Source organism: Monodon monoceros, unplaced genomic scaffold, assembly GCF_005190385.1.
Source record: "Monodon monoceros isolate NGI ecotype Baffin Bay Population unplaced genomic scaffold, NGI_Narwhal_1 Super_Scaffold_8, whole genome shotgun sequence".
Classification (NCBI taxonomy): domain Eukaryota; kingdom Metazoa; phylum Chordata; class Mammalia; order Artiodactyla; family Monodontidae; genus Monodon; species Monodon monoceros.
This window is the reverse complement of record NW_021703785.1, coordinates 40417971-40433173: the sequence shown is the minus strand read 5'-3', so window position 1 is coordinate 40433173 and position 15203 is coordinate 40417971.

Below are 15203 nucleotides of genomic sequence, written 5' to 3'. Positions count from 1 at the left end.
TGTGTGTGTGTGTGTGTGTGTGTGTGTGTGTGTGTGTGTGTGTGTGTGTGTGTATATATATATATATCCTCTGTTGATGGACATTTAGGTTACTTCAATGTCCTGGCTATTGTATATAGTGCTGCAATGAGCATTGGATGCATGTATCTTTTCAAATTATGGTTTTCTCCAGATATGTGCCCTGGAGTGGGATTGCTGGGTCATATGGCAGCTCTATTTTTAGTTTCTTAAGGCACCTCCATACTCTTCTCCATAGTGACTGTATCAATTTACATTCACACCAACACTGTAGGAGAGTTCCCTTTTCTCCACACCTTCTCCCACATTTATTGTTTATGGATTTTTTGATGATGGCCACTCTGACTGGTGTGAGGTGATACTTCACTGTAGTTTTGATTTGCATTTCTCTAATAATTAGTGATATTGGGCATCTTTTCATGTGCTTCTTAGCCATCTGTATTTCTTCTTTGGAGAAATGTCTATTTAGATCTTCTGCCCATTGTTTGATTGGGCTATTTGTTTTTTTGATATTTAGCTGCATGAGCTCTTTGTATATTTTGGAGAATTATCCCTTGTCAGTTGTTTTGTTTGCAAATATTTTCTCCCATTCTGAGGGTTGTCTTTTTGTTTTGTTTATGGTTTCCTTTGCTGTGCAAAAGATTTCATGTTTAATTAGCCCCCATTTGTTTATTTTTGTTTTTAGTTTTATTACTCGAGGAAGTGGATTGAAAAAGATCTTGCTGTGATTTATGTCAAAGAGTGTTCTGCCTATGTTTTCCTCTAAGAGTTTTATAGTATCTGGCCTTACATTTCGGTCTTTAATCCATTTTGAGTTTATTTTTGTATATGGTGTTAGAGAGTGTTCTAATTTCATTCATTTACATGTAGCTGTCCAGTTTTCCCAGCACCACTTACTGAAGAGACTCTCTTTTCTCCATTGTATATTGTTGCTTTCTTGTCAAAGACAAGGTGACCATATGTCCGTGGTTTTATCTCTGGACTTTCTATCCTGTTCCATTGATCTATATTTCTGTTTTTGTGCCAGTACCATGCTGTTTTGATTACTGTAGTTTTGTAGTATAGCCTGACATCAGGGGGCCTGATTCCTCCAGCTCCATTTTTCTTTCTCAAGATTGCTTTGGCTATTCGTGGTCTTTTGTGTTTCCATACAAATTGTGAATTTTTTTGTTATAATTCTGTGAAAAATGCCATTGGTAATTTGATAGGAATTGCACTAAATCTGTAGATTGCTTTGGGTAGTATAGTCATTTTCATGATATTGATTATTCTAATCTAAGAACATGGTATATCTCTCCATCTGTTTGTGTCATCTATATGTTAAAATATGTCAACACATAATTCAGTTAATCAATATTTTCCAAATGACCAATACACGATGTTACAAAATCATGTGTGAATAAAATTTCTATTCAAAGTGCAAGATAGACCATTAGACTTTAATGTAGCAGAGTATCAAACAAATTAATAGGGTTTCAGATAATACATCACAACTAAACTTTAAGAAATTTCCACTTGTTGAGTTTGGGCACAGTATCAAAGAATATCTCCAGTCATCAGAAAAGGATAATGGCACAGTTATAGTGGTACATCACTTCAATCTATCTTCAAGAAAAGAACAACAGTGAGAAGTGTAGAGGAGCCTTCAGATGCTACATCTCTGAGATTCACTGGAACAAGTAGGCTTAAGCATTGCTCTGTGCCAGCTGCTCCCCATCAATGACTAAGCAGTGTGCAGTGTGAGTACCAAAGCTGGACCGTTTCTGTCTGAGGTGGAACTCCACTAGTTGTCAATCTTTATTCTGCTGCTCCTCATCCGTTTAGCCAAGATTCTTAAAAGCTACACTGACATCTGAGATCTTCCTCCTAGATCCTTCTTTCTTCCCTTTCTCCTTTCTTGGCTGTCAGATCAGCATCACGGTCTGCAAGTTCTCCCTGGCTAATCTTGCTCTCTTTCTTTTTAATCTTTCACAGACATCTCCTTTAATATATATCTTGCATTTCTATATTTACATCTCCTGCCTGAGTATATTTTCTGGTACACAATTCAAATTCATTTCCAGTTCCAACTAAATATGTATGTAGGGTAGATTTTCTTCTTGGATGTCAACCAAACTTACATATCACAATAGACTGAATGTAAGCAAATATAAAAATCCAGCTCTCTTTATTAAGCCAGATATTGAAAGATTTGCAAAAGCATAAGATAATACCACTCTTGTAACAAATTTATGGAAATAGAGATAATTTTCATAAAAAATATGTTATATTAATGTATAATGAATTTTTGCTGTTTTAAGATTGATTAATGTATATTTTAAAATATTTAAATCAAGTGTATATTTGTTCTCTATTGATGCTATAACAAATAACCACAAATTTAGTGGTTCAAAACAACATAGCTTTATTATCTTATAGTTCTGGATGTCAGAAGTCTGAAATGGCTCTTAGTGGATTAAAATCAAGGGTTTCCTATAGATGTGTCCCTTCTGGAGACTCTAGGTGAGAATTCACTTCTTTGCCTTTCCTAGATTCTAGAGGCTGACCATATTCCTTGGCTCTTGTTCCCTTTTTAGCAATTGCATCACTCCTATCTCTGCTTCAGTCATCACATCTTCTTCTCAGACTCATACTTTGGTTTTTCTTCCTCCCTCTTCCATCTTTTAAGGACCCTTGTGCTTACGTTGAGCCAACCAAGATGATATGGGACAATCTCAAAACCCTAAATTTAATCACATTTTGAAGTCCTTTTTGCCATGTAATGAAACATATTTACACTTTCCAGAAATTAGAGCATGAACATCTTTGGAGAGGATGTACTATTCTGCCTAACACACAGTGCAGGAAGAAAAGGGTTTAAGGAGGTAAGAAGTTACAACATGGGCTGGAAAACCATATTATTCATGGAGTAAGGATGGAGAAGAGTGCCAAATGTCAACACTGCAATTGTTTTTAGTGCTAAACACATTTTTTTGGTAGACAGTTGTAAATGCTCAAGCAAAGAAATAATATCAAACTATCATTCTTTTAGAGCTGGAAGACAGGATTCTTAATCTATTCATTGCATTTTAAAAAGTCATTTCTCATACTAACCATTTATCTCCTGAAAAATTATATCATATTAATTCATTGAGTCACTTTGGAAAATATACTTATTTTTCCCCTTTAGAATTAAAGTAGAAATTCTCCTCTAATTTTAAATGCTGTGGAAACTGAAACAATCCATATTTTTAACTACAAAGAAATTTAATAGATTTTTCTCACTTTTGACTCTTGAAGAAAAAAATATTTGCCCTGGGGACTGGGGGAGACAGGACTGACATAGGGAGATAAGAATGATGAGGAGGAAGGCTTGTCATTTGTCAATGGTCATTTATCAGTATCCAAAATATCTTGAGCTGAAGTTAGACTATTGCTTGATTTATTTCTTCAAGTATGTGTCCAACCATGAATCACTTTCAGTTTGACCTGAAGGTCACTAAAAATATTATTGTATGTGCCCGCATGCCATATCAAAAATAACACTGTCATATGAAGGAGTTTTACTTGAGGATACAAAATTATGTAGCTCTGTAGCCATTGACAAATCACTCAGCTTCTTTAAGTCTTAAGTTTCTCCATGTATGATGACAATTTCTTCCCTCTGTCCTTTCAGGATTGTTTGATTGACCTATGTCATCATTTATGTGAAAGTGTTTTTACCTTTTTTTTAAACCATTAATGACATTGCTATTAATCAGGAAGCTTTTATGCATTAACTTTTCCTACCCTCTCTATGAATATTATTGTACTAATATCTCAAAGACCAATTATGTTATTTACTATCAAAGGCAATGGATGATATTATTTCAGTAGGTACTGGGCCAGAATTGTAAGTGAATCACTTTTATAAATCAGATTTTAGTCACATTCCATAGGCTTTCAATTACTTTAAAAGACAAAATTATTTTCTTTTAAAAAATTATCTTCAAATTATTTCCAGGTGTTTGTCCAAAGACTAAAGTAAAATTTCAAAGTTAACTGTGTTGAGAAGATATTGTGTTATTAAGTAGCATGTATAATATATTCAATTTAAGTGCAACTCATGTAAAGATTTTGTTTAAATACTTTAGAAAAATAAGCTCAGTTCATAGCTTTAGAATTGTAAACATCCAGATTAGCAGAATGGAATTCTTCTTTAATAGTGATGAACTAACTTTATAGAGTATTTTCTTTAAGTATGCATTTAATAAATAAGTAAAATCACCCAAAATAGATTATTGTAAAAAAACAGTCTTAAATATAAATATATATGTGTAAGATATACATGAAGCTGATCTTCTGAATGAGAAGTCACTTGTCTTGTGTCTCATAGGAAATAAAAAGTAATCTATAAGAACCTGTTATTAGATTCTGTACATGCAAGTGATATCAAGTACTATATATTCTCTCCAAAAGTATATTTAGAGGGGAAACTAGAAATTCACTTCTGATTAATACCTTCCATGATATATTCATTTTTTCAAATAAGATATGATTTGTTTATGATTATATGGTAGAATAGTTCAAGAAGCAATTTTTACAAATATTGACAATATGCTAGGTTTATGAATTTTGAATCTTTATTTTGAGGATCATGAAAAGCCTAATTAATTTAAATTGCTGAATGGAATGTATGAAATATACACATATAAACATATGCATACTTTCTTATATTTAATTATAAAATTCAAAACATGTTAATTCAAATTTTTGGACTCAACCAAGTGATCATTATCTATGCTATCCTATACAACCTACCATCCTTTCCATACCAGTCATTTCTCAGGGCGCGGCCAAGAAGAGATGATCTCTTTGTGAGGAAGGCCACACTTATTAAACAAACTGCCTTTCTAAGGAATAGCACAGGAGGGGGTGAGAAACCTTTCAAGTTGATTTTTTATTGTAAAATATACAGAACATATTTACCATTTTAATATGTTTTAAGTGTACAATTCAGTTTAGTGGCATAAGTGCATTCACTAGTGCTATCAATTCATTGTTATGCAGCTGTCACCACTATCCATATCCAGAACTTTTCATCATCTCAGACTGAAACTCTGTACCCATTAAACAATAATGCCCTGGTAAACCATTGCTCCCATCCCCTGGCACTTCTATTTTATTTTCCATCTCTGTAAATTTGATTTAATTTTTTTAAAGGTCATTTCAAATGAAAAATACCAGGTGCCTAAGGATGGGAGGAAGCATGGATTATCCATCAAATATCTTGATTACCAGTCCAAAGCTCTCTAGTGTTTGCAATAAAATAATCTCTTTGTCAGACTGTAGATGGTATAGAAAGGTGAATACATAACACAGATTCATTTCAGGTGCCATAATGATGCTTTAAGAGTAAACTGATTAGACTGGGCTACTAACAGTTGTGTTAGGCAGAATTCTAAAATGACTTTCAAGATTTACTACACTGTCAGCCTTCTGCATAATTCCTAGTACTGAAAATAGTGTTTTGTTTCAAGGTTATGGTATGTCCTCTACAATTCAACTTAAAATAGGAATATTTTCTAGTTGAGACTGACCTAATCACATGATCCCTTGAAAGGCAGAGTCTTCTCTGACTGGTGGTAAAAGAGGAAGTCAGAGATTCAAAGTATGAGAACTGAGTCTACATGCCATTGCTGGCTTGAAGTTGGAAGGGACCATGAATCAAGGAATGTAGGTGGCTTCTAGGAGCTGAGAGTGGCCTTCCACTGACAGACAGCAAGGAAACAGGGACCTCAGTCTTCCAACCTCAAGGAAGGGATATACCAAGAATACAATTGGAAATGAATTTTCTTCCAGAACTCATCTTGTCCAACACGTTGATTTTGGACTTGGAATAATACCCTGAGTAGAGAATCCTGCTAATTAAGCCAGACTTATAACCTATAGAACTTTGAACAAATCAGTGGGTACACTTTTTTATTTGTGATAAGTTATTACACAGTAACAAGAAAGAAATACAATAGCATAGCCTGAAAAAGTGTCACAAGTGGTGAGGCACTATTAGAAGCTCCAGGAGGGGGTCAAAAGTCTGATATAGTCAGTTTGCCACGGAAGGGAAGGGGCTACATCTAATTTAATGTGGTTTCCTTCATAGTGAGGGAAACAGGCCAACCTTTTCAGGAGTTACAATTCTTGCATGCAGTGGTGGCTTCTGTATCACAGCATGTAGTCCTTTACTGGGTGTCTTGCATTGCTATGTTTAGATCAGTAAGCATCCAAGTGTCAATGGTCATGACCCAATCACTCTAGATTTGAAAAGCAGCATGATTTCAGTTAGCCTCCTCAAAGGATGGGCCTTTGCCATGGGCATCTATATGAGTGATCCAGACTGTGCAATCAATAGCCTCAATGTCATTTAACAGTTTGTGGCCTCAAAGAGGCTATCTTTAATCTGCCAATCCATAGTATCTAAAGTGGCAGACCAGTCAGCTAGGCCATTGGTAATTGTTCAACAGTCTGTGAAAATATAACATAATTTATCAATGGTAGCATTGGCCAGAGCTATGAGAATTCCCTTTATTTCTGACTAGTGACCAGTACAAACATGCCTGATTTTAGTTTTACGTGATTAACACCCAGGTTGAACAAGAGTAGAATCACAATAGCCACTACTGAGTTTTTTTTTTTTTTTTTTTTTTTTTTGCGGTACATGGGCCTCTCACTGCTGTGGCCTCTCGCATTGCGGAGCACAGGCTCCAGACGTGCAGGCTCAGCGGCCATGGCTCACGGGCCCAGCCGCTCTGCAGCATGTGGGATCCTCCCGGACCAGGGCAAGAACCTGTGTCCCCTGCATCGGCAGGCGGACTCTCAACCACTGAGCCACCAGGGAAGCCCACTGCTACTGAGTTTTAACTTTGCCAAACCAGCAGTGAATCAGGGCCAGGTATTTAGGAAAACCCATAAATCAAGACCTATAAAGAGCCCAGTACCTTTGCTTCAGGTGGTGGAATGCGACATAAGATTTTCCTCAAAAGGATAGCTGCCACTCCATCATGCAAAATTGAGATGGCACAAGGACTAGGCCATTTACACCCTTGAATTTTCATTTGACAGGTGAGCTTGGTTGGGCCCTTCTCATCTTATTAACCTTTAGTCAGAGTCAACCCATCTCAAAATGCTGATATCAGACCAGAGAGTCACAAGGATCTTCATGGGTCAAACTTTCAGTTTTATTGAGAGATCAGAGGCAGGTCAGTAACTGCTTTACAAAAGGGATTTGCCTGGTGGCTCTGTGAGAGAAGCAATGTGTACAAAACCCCAAGGGATGCCTCTGGGAGGAGGCGGCCTACCGTTGCCAGAGGCTCCAATCTGCAGCATAGATCTCAGGGGACACTAGGGTTGTGGGGCCCCAAAGGTAAAGAGAGAGCCACGACTGAAGTCAGCTTCCACCATAGCTGGTTGATTCAGGCCCCAAGCAAAAAACTCTGATTTCTGGGTAATCTGTATGGAGGTCCAAGTAAAATGCCTAAGTGAAGTACACACTGTCTCTAATACTCAAAGGATTCATAAGGTACTTATCTTCCTTTTGGTGGTAGATGGCCAGTGATGTAACAGAGTAATTTTCACATATTCAAACACCTATGCTTGATGAATAGGAACCTGATTTGTGTCAGGGTTTATCAAGCACCTCTTTTGTTGAAGATATGGTAATACTACATTCAGAACTGAGACTGAGGCTTCCGACTTGGCCTCCAACTGGACCTGGTCTATGTGGTAAAAGCTTTGGACTCAGAGAGTATGGGCTTTTGTGTCATATTGTGACCCCTCAGTAGTGGCAAATGCCAGGGAAGTTTAAGCATCCCTAGGGGAACATGGCAGATGTACACCGGAGGACTTTTCAAATGAATGTGAAATAGTGTTGGTTCTTAAGTGTCAGTGGAATAGAATAAAAGGGTATTGGTAATGTGTACAGCAGCATATCACGAGTCATCAATCCTGGCAATAGATTCCACTGTAGTCACTTTGTCTGGAAGAGCTGGGGTTACAGGAGCCAACACTGATGATATTCCACTCTGGAAATCTCCAGCTCTTGTTACCCTTTCCCTTGGCCATGCAGGGCTGTTATATTGAGATAGTGCATCTTTCAATACTCCTGCTGTCTTTAATTCCTTAATCAGGATTGTGATTTTCCTTTCAACTCCTGGGATTATACATTATTTTTCTTGGACCACATGGGAACGGACAAGAATCACCCTCAAAAAACCATAATTCAAAAGGAGTCATGTGCCACAATGTTCATTGCAGCTCTATTTACAATGGCCAGGACATGGAAGCAACCTAAATGTCCATCAACAGATGAATGGATTAAAAAGGTGTGGCACATATATACAATGGAATATTACCCAGCCATAAAAACAAATGAAATTGAGTTTTTGTAGTGAGTTGGATGGACTTAGAGTCTGTCATACAGAGTGAAGTAAGTCAGAAAGAGAAAAACAAATACCATATGCTAACACATATATATGGAATCTAAAAAAAAAAAAGTTATCAAGAACCTAGGGACATGACAGGAATAAAGACACAGGCATAGAGAATGGACTTGAGGACATGGAGGGTGGGAAGGGTAAGCTGGGATGAAGTGAGAGAGTGGCATGGACATATATACACTACCAAATGTAGAATAGATAGCTAGTGGGAAGCAGCCGCATTAGCACAGGGAGATCAGCTCGGTGCTTTGTGACCACCTAGAGGGGTGGGATAGGGAGGGTGCGAGGGAGGGAGATGCAAGAGGGAAGAGATATGGGAACATGTGTATATGTATAACTGATTCACTTTGTTATAAAGCAGAAACTAACACACCACTGTAAAGCAATTATACTCCAATAAAGATGTTAAAAAAAAAAAATCACTCTCCATATGCAGCAGTCCCTAAATGGGAGAATCTCCTTTGACACTTTATGAGCACTTAAAGGGCAAGTAGGTAAAAAACATGAACGCCAGTTATACATTTCACATCAACAGTATATTGATTTGGCACTGACAGAGTCACTTTTGGTTCATAAACCATATAAGTTGAATTTGTGTGTGTGTTCAGGCACGTGTGTGTTTTCTTCTACAGGAACAAAAAGCAGTCTAACCCTCCTCCCAAGGGGAGTACAGAGCAGTCAGGAATGCAGGGGAATCTAGCCTAAGGGGGGAGGTTTTTATCTTTTGTTTTTTTGTTTCAGAAGCAGCCCTGCCTCCTCTGCTGTGTACCAGTTGGTTTCTGCCAGCAGTCAGAAACTCAGAGCTCATTTGCTCTCACCTCTTTTGCTTCCTGCTTTCAACTACTTCTGCACATGGCTCCTCATTATCCACAGATACATTGCCTGCCAGCTGGGGAGTGGGGATTGCTGTCCCATTGTCACAATAACTTGTCTTTATCTTCCCATCTAAGGAGAGTGTGCAAGATTCAGTGCACCAGTTTGGTGGCTTAATTTACTCTTAACTCTTACTGCTTATCCTCTAAATCTACACTTATTGGTACACCTAGGACAGTGGGAGCCCCTTACTTCCTCTGAGTCCTGTGGGATAAAAAAGGGTTTGGTTTGGTGTCTATCCTCTCTCCAGGTAAACTTCATGAGGAAAGTCATATTGTAGCAGACATTTACTAAGACTTAGAATTGCAGATATTTAGAGCAATTTTTAATGCCTCTGTATATATTTCAAAATCCGCAGGTTTTGCTGATGGATTTGGATGTGAAATATTAAAGTGTAAAATTACTCCAACTTTTTTTTGTCAGTTCTACTGTATGGATGGAGTTGATTTTTAAAAATTGCAAAATATTATGAGATTTAACTTGTAAGCAGTTCATTCAAAATTGGAGTTTTAGTAGACCTGACTGATGAACAGAGAATGGCTTAAGGAATTTGAGGGAAATGTGTGATTATGAATATTAGCCATGGAACCAAAATGGACAAAGAGGGAAGTGAGAATTTGAAGATGTTTAGCAATGTGAAGAGGGAATAGAAACAATGGTTTGTATATTCTAATAGAATTAATGAATTGTAGGTGATGGCATACAAGAAGGAATTGTCTTGACATACAAGAGGTAAATTTATCAGGGTGGAATTGTTGAAGTTATGACTGCAGAGTGATTTCAGTAATAAAAATTACTAAGCCAAGTGTACTTAATTTTTGCTCTTACATAACACATTACCACAAATTTAATGACTTAAAACAACTTACATTTGTCAATTGAGTTTCCACAGGTCAGGAGTCCGAGCATGGTCTAGCTGAGTCCTCTGCTCAGTGTCTTACAGTTCTGCCATCAAGGTGGTGACTGGAGTCTAATCTCCCCTAGAGGGTAAACTAGAGAATAATCCACTTCCAAGCTTATTCAAATTGTTTTGCAGAATCCATTTCCCTGTGGTTGTAAATCTAGGGGTCCTGTATTCTTACTGACTGTAAGCTGAAGACTTCCCTCATGTCATATGGTCCCTGTTATGTGGCCCTCACCAAAGGCAGTTCACAACAAGGATGTTTGTTTCTTCAAGGCTAGAAGGAAAATCTCTCATTGTAATCTGCTAAGATAGAGTGTAATAGAATGGAATTGAATCAACTATCTCATCCCCTTTTTTGTATTCTCTTGGGGAGAAGCAAGTCCAGGTTCCAACCTTAGTCAAGGGTAGAGAATGACACACCATGGGTCCCCTTAGGATATGATTGACACACAACATGTTCAGGATTGAGTTATTTATAACTGACTAGTGGTAGGTGAATGGGTGATAAGATATTTTTAGACATTAACTTTGTGATTTTTTTCCTTTGAACTCTATGAATAATATGTTTTAATTTTGTTGTTCTTACTGAAGCTCTATATTCCACTTTCACTAACACAGTTGTGTGACGTTCAATTATACCTTACCAAAACATGAAATTCTCAATTTATTAAATGGGTTTGATAAATATAACATTATTTTTTATTGTCATATGAAAATATTTGTTGCAATGCCCACAAAACAATGAATAATTCTTATCCAAAGAATTACAAGTAGAATGCCATAAAAATACATAAAATTATGAATAAAAAAATCATGTCCAAAGAAGACATGTAAATGGCCAACAGGCACATGAAAAGGTGATCACATAATTACTTATCAGGAATATACAAATCAAAACCACAATGTAATATCACCTCACACCTGTTACAATGGCTGTCATCAAAAGGTCCAAGAGAAAACACATGTTGGTGAGGATGTGGAGAAAAGAGAAACCTTGTGCACTGTTGGTGGGGATGTAATGGTACAGTCAATATGGAAAACAGTATGAAGGTTCTTCAGAAAATTAAAAATAGAACTACCATATGATCCAGCAACTCCACTACTGACCAACTAAACAAAATCAAACATTGACATACATCATACAATGCTGAAAAATCATTGGTAACTGATTATTTAGCTTTCAAAATTGTTAGCTTATGCTATTTTAGAGATAAATGATGATTAATAATAAATAATTATTAATAATTAATAAATAACTACTAATTATTAACTATTTAGTGATAAATAATTATTGATAAATATAACAATTATTAATATAGCTATATTAATATCTTAATAAACAATTTAAAATTATATATTATATATTTTTATACATATATAAAAAGCTAAAATGGTACTGTGTTATTTTCAGAAAATAAAAAGCAATTGAACACATAGGTACACTCAAATTTAGTAAGGAAGAAAAAAGGTATGTGTGCATATAAATATATGTGCATACTAAATTAAAGATATGTAGATATATATGTAATAAGCCAAAATCTTCCATATAACCTATCAACTGAAAATTGTTTTCTTCATAAAATAATCCAGAATTTATGACAACCCCAAATTTCTTATAAACTAAAAATTTCAGTACTTTCTTTATATGTATTCAACAACTGTCTAGAGTTCAATAGATTCGTATGACCCAAGAAAGAAATGAACCTAATAAAACTGTAAACTCATTGAGTTTTGAAAGGCGATGACCATGGAAATAGAAGTGCAACCTTTCAAATTGACAGGGTAGTGTAAATATATGCTACAAGCTCTAGGTATATACCAGTCACAGATAAAACTGAATGTAGAAAGAGAGAATCACTGACTGGCGGCAGGAGGCTTATCAAAAAAAAAAAAAGAATTGTGTGAAAAGAAAAATCCTTTTCATTTAAAGTAAAGGTTCTTGCTTTTGTTCTAAAATCGTTAAAGGAAAGGCAATCACTTGATTTTATTATCAACTCCTTCTCTAATTAACTACCTAATACAATTATTTATTTGACAATGTATTAGTTTGAGTGTAAGTTAATTTTATGTGGTGTGAGTTTCAGGGAGAAAGAGTTATCCATGTATGTATTTTGAGAATCTGAAAATATATTTATTCTAAAAAATTTTTGAATACCTAATTTTTAAAAACCCTTTCTCATCTCTCTGCAGGCAACAACTGACATAAAGAAAGACTATTTTTCTCTTCATGGATTAATTTTAAATTACTAAATTTTATAAAAAATCTGACACTGGTTACCTGCATTTTTATGTAAGCAAGAAAAAAAGAACTGCTTTTGCACTTTATATTGGCAAAATTGTAGCATGAACTAAGTAATGTTTCCTATTGTAAAAATCAACATTTTTAGGAAGTGTTGTTCAAGCTAACTTCTAAGTATTTCATTTTAATTTATGTGAAATAGTGTGTATTACTTTCCTATTGCTACTGTAGCAAATTAGCACAAACACAGTGGAAAATACAGTTCTGGAGGTCAGAAATCCAAAGTGGATTTCTCCAAGCCAAAATCAAGGTGTTAGCTGGGCCACATTCCCTACGGAGAGGACAGAAAAAAATTTATTTCCTTGCCTTTTCTAGCTTCTAGAGCTGCATTCCTTTTATTCCTTGACTCACGCCTGCCTTCTCCATCTTAAAAGCCAATGGCATTGCATCTTCAAATCCTTTTGAGTCTGTCTTCACATAGCCTTCTATCTTTTAAGAATCTTTGTGACTACATCTGGACCACTTGCTATCATCCAGGATAATTCCTTGTCTCAAGAACCCTATCTCAATCACATCTTCTAAGTCCCTTTCATCATATAAGGTAACATATTCACAACTTCTAGATATTAGTACATAGACATATAGGGGTCCATTATTAAGCCTACCATACAGTATAAGGCATAATTTAGAAAAATGTTTCCAATCTTACTAGTTTCTGATCTAGTAGATTTAAATACCTCTAAGGATTATAATAAAGTATTAGAAAAACCAAAAGCTATTTGAATAGGAAAAATGAGTTATTACTGGTATTTAGCCTATAAGTTTTCTTTTTCATTTTAAAGGAGATTTTTCTTTCACTTCTCTAAATATTTATATAAAATACTTTACTAATACAGACTTTTCAATAAACTCAAATTAACACAGTAATTAGAATTTATGAAAGAGAATTAGCATAATATGCACATTTATACTTTGATTGTCTTTATGTGTTATAAGCAAAAAGATGACCACATGAAAAATGTCAGTCATATTTTAGTGTAGAGTCTTCAAATATACTGTTAGAAAGTCATTATCAGACAGTTATATAGTGAGAAACTAAATTAATTTTAGAAATTCTATTCAATAATATGACAATCTGTTATATATTCTTGAGTGAGGGAAATATAACTATTAGAAATATTTAAAAAAATAAGCACAATAAAATTCAAGCTTCAGAAGTAATAGAAGTACATATCTTCCAAAAAGAAGTACATAGTTATTAAATCATTTAAAGATACAGAATATCTGTGTGTACATAAACGTTTAATTCCTTTGTCAAAAAGTCTTATCCAAGTCATTGATTAGTCTGCATTCCGACATTTAAATTGGTGATGTACTAGTGTAATAAAGAAACTATACCACAAACACCAATCTTATTTGGAAAATGTATATTCTAAGTTATAATATTAGCATAATTGGAGGGTCAAAATCTCAAGTTGAGAGTCAAGACAAAGAAGAAAATTTATAATCTTTCATCATATGTGACATCTTAAGCAGATTCATAGCATTTTATTTCCTTCACAGAATATTTTTTGTAAACAGTATTACAAAAAATTCTAATTATACAATATATAAGATTAATTATTGTTAATTTACCACAAAATGTGTCTGGTAACTACTCAACATATTCCTTATATCTGAGTCACATATTCTCTCAATGTAGCAATAAACTGTGAGGTTCCTGAGGACATAAACCTCTAGCTTGCATGGCATTTTAACCAAGGCGACACTGAGTTTGATGAATGGAGGAAGTGATTTTAAATGATCAAATTAACTTAGATCTCTTCATAAAAATCAATTTTCTTGAAAATTTCAGGGCTCCTTTACTGCCTGATTTTACTTTTGGATCCCACAGTTGACAAATATCCACAGAATACAAAGGGAGAGCATGTCTTCAATGGAGTAAAGTTGTTCAATAATTCCTAAGCCTGAGGAAAAGCATGTGAACGCATTCTATTTTAAAATTCTATTATACTAGCAATTCAATTTCAATAATATTTTCTTAAGAACACAAGGTTTTGTGATTTTTTTTCTGGTCATATAAAATAAATGCTGAAATATATATCAATATGTTTCAACAGAGACACCATGTATCATTTATGCCTATTCAAATTCAAATTGATAATGTCTTTTGATATATCATTTTCATACTTATTGCTTCAATCAACATCCCTATACAGCACTTTTTAAAGAGAAATAGAATATCTTACAATACATGGTTGAAATAAGACTGTAAATGGCTCTATGTGTGTCTTCAGTAATAAAAGAATAAGAGAGATAAAAATAAGCTCTAGGTTATATCAAAATCAGGCAAACGAATCATTAATTTATTCTACAAATATATATTAAGATCTAATTTTGTAGTTTAAGGAACTGCATCCCAGATCATAAGAGAAAAAAATGCAAAATTTGTTTATGGCAATAAATTATTCAAGGCAAGAAACAAGTATACATGTATTTCTTAAAACTGTATTATATATTAATATATAAATTTTTCATGTGTATTGTGCATAGGGATGCGTACTTATATGTAGAACCGTATACATATAGTGAGGTGTATATACATGGGTGTGTGTGTGTAGATGTGTGCCATTGTGCGTGTGGCTCTGTGGATGTGAACGTGGAAGACATAGATATGTGTGTATGTGGGTGTCTGGGGGTGTATGGAAGTAAGTGGGAG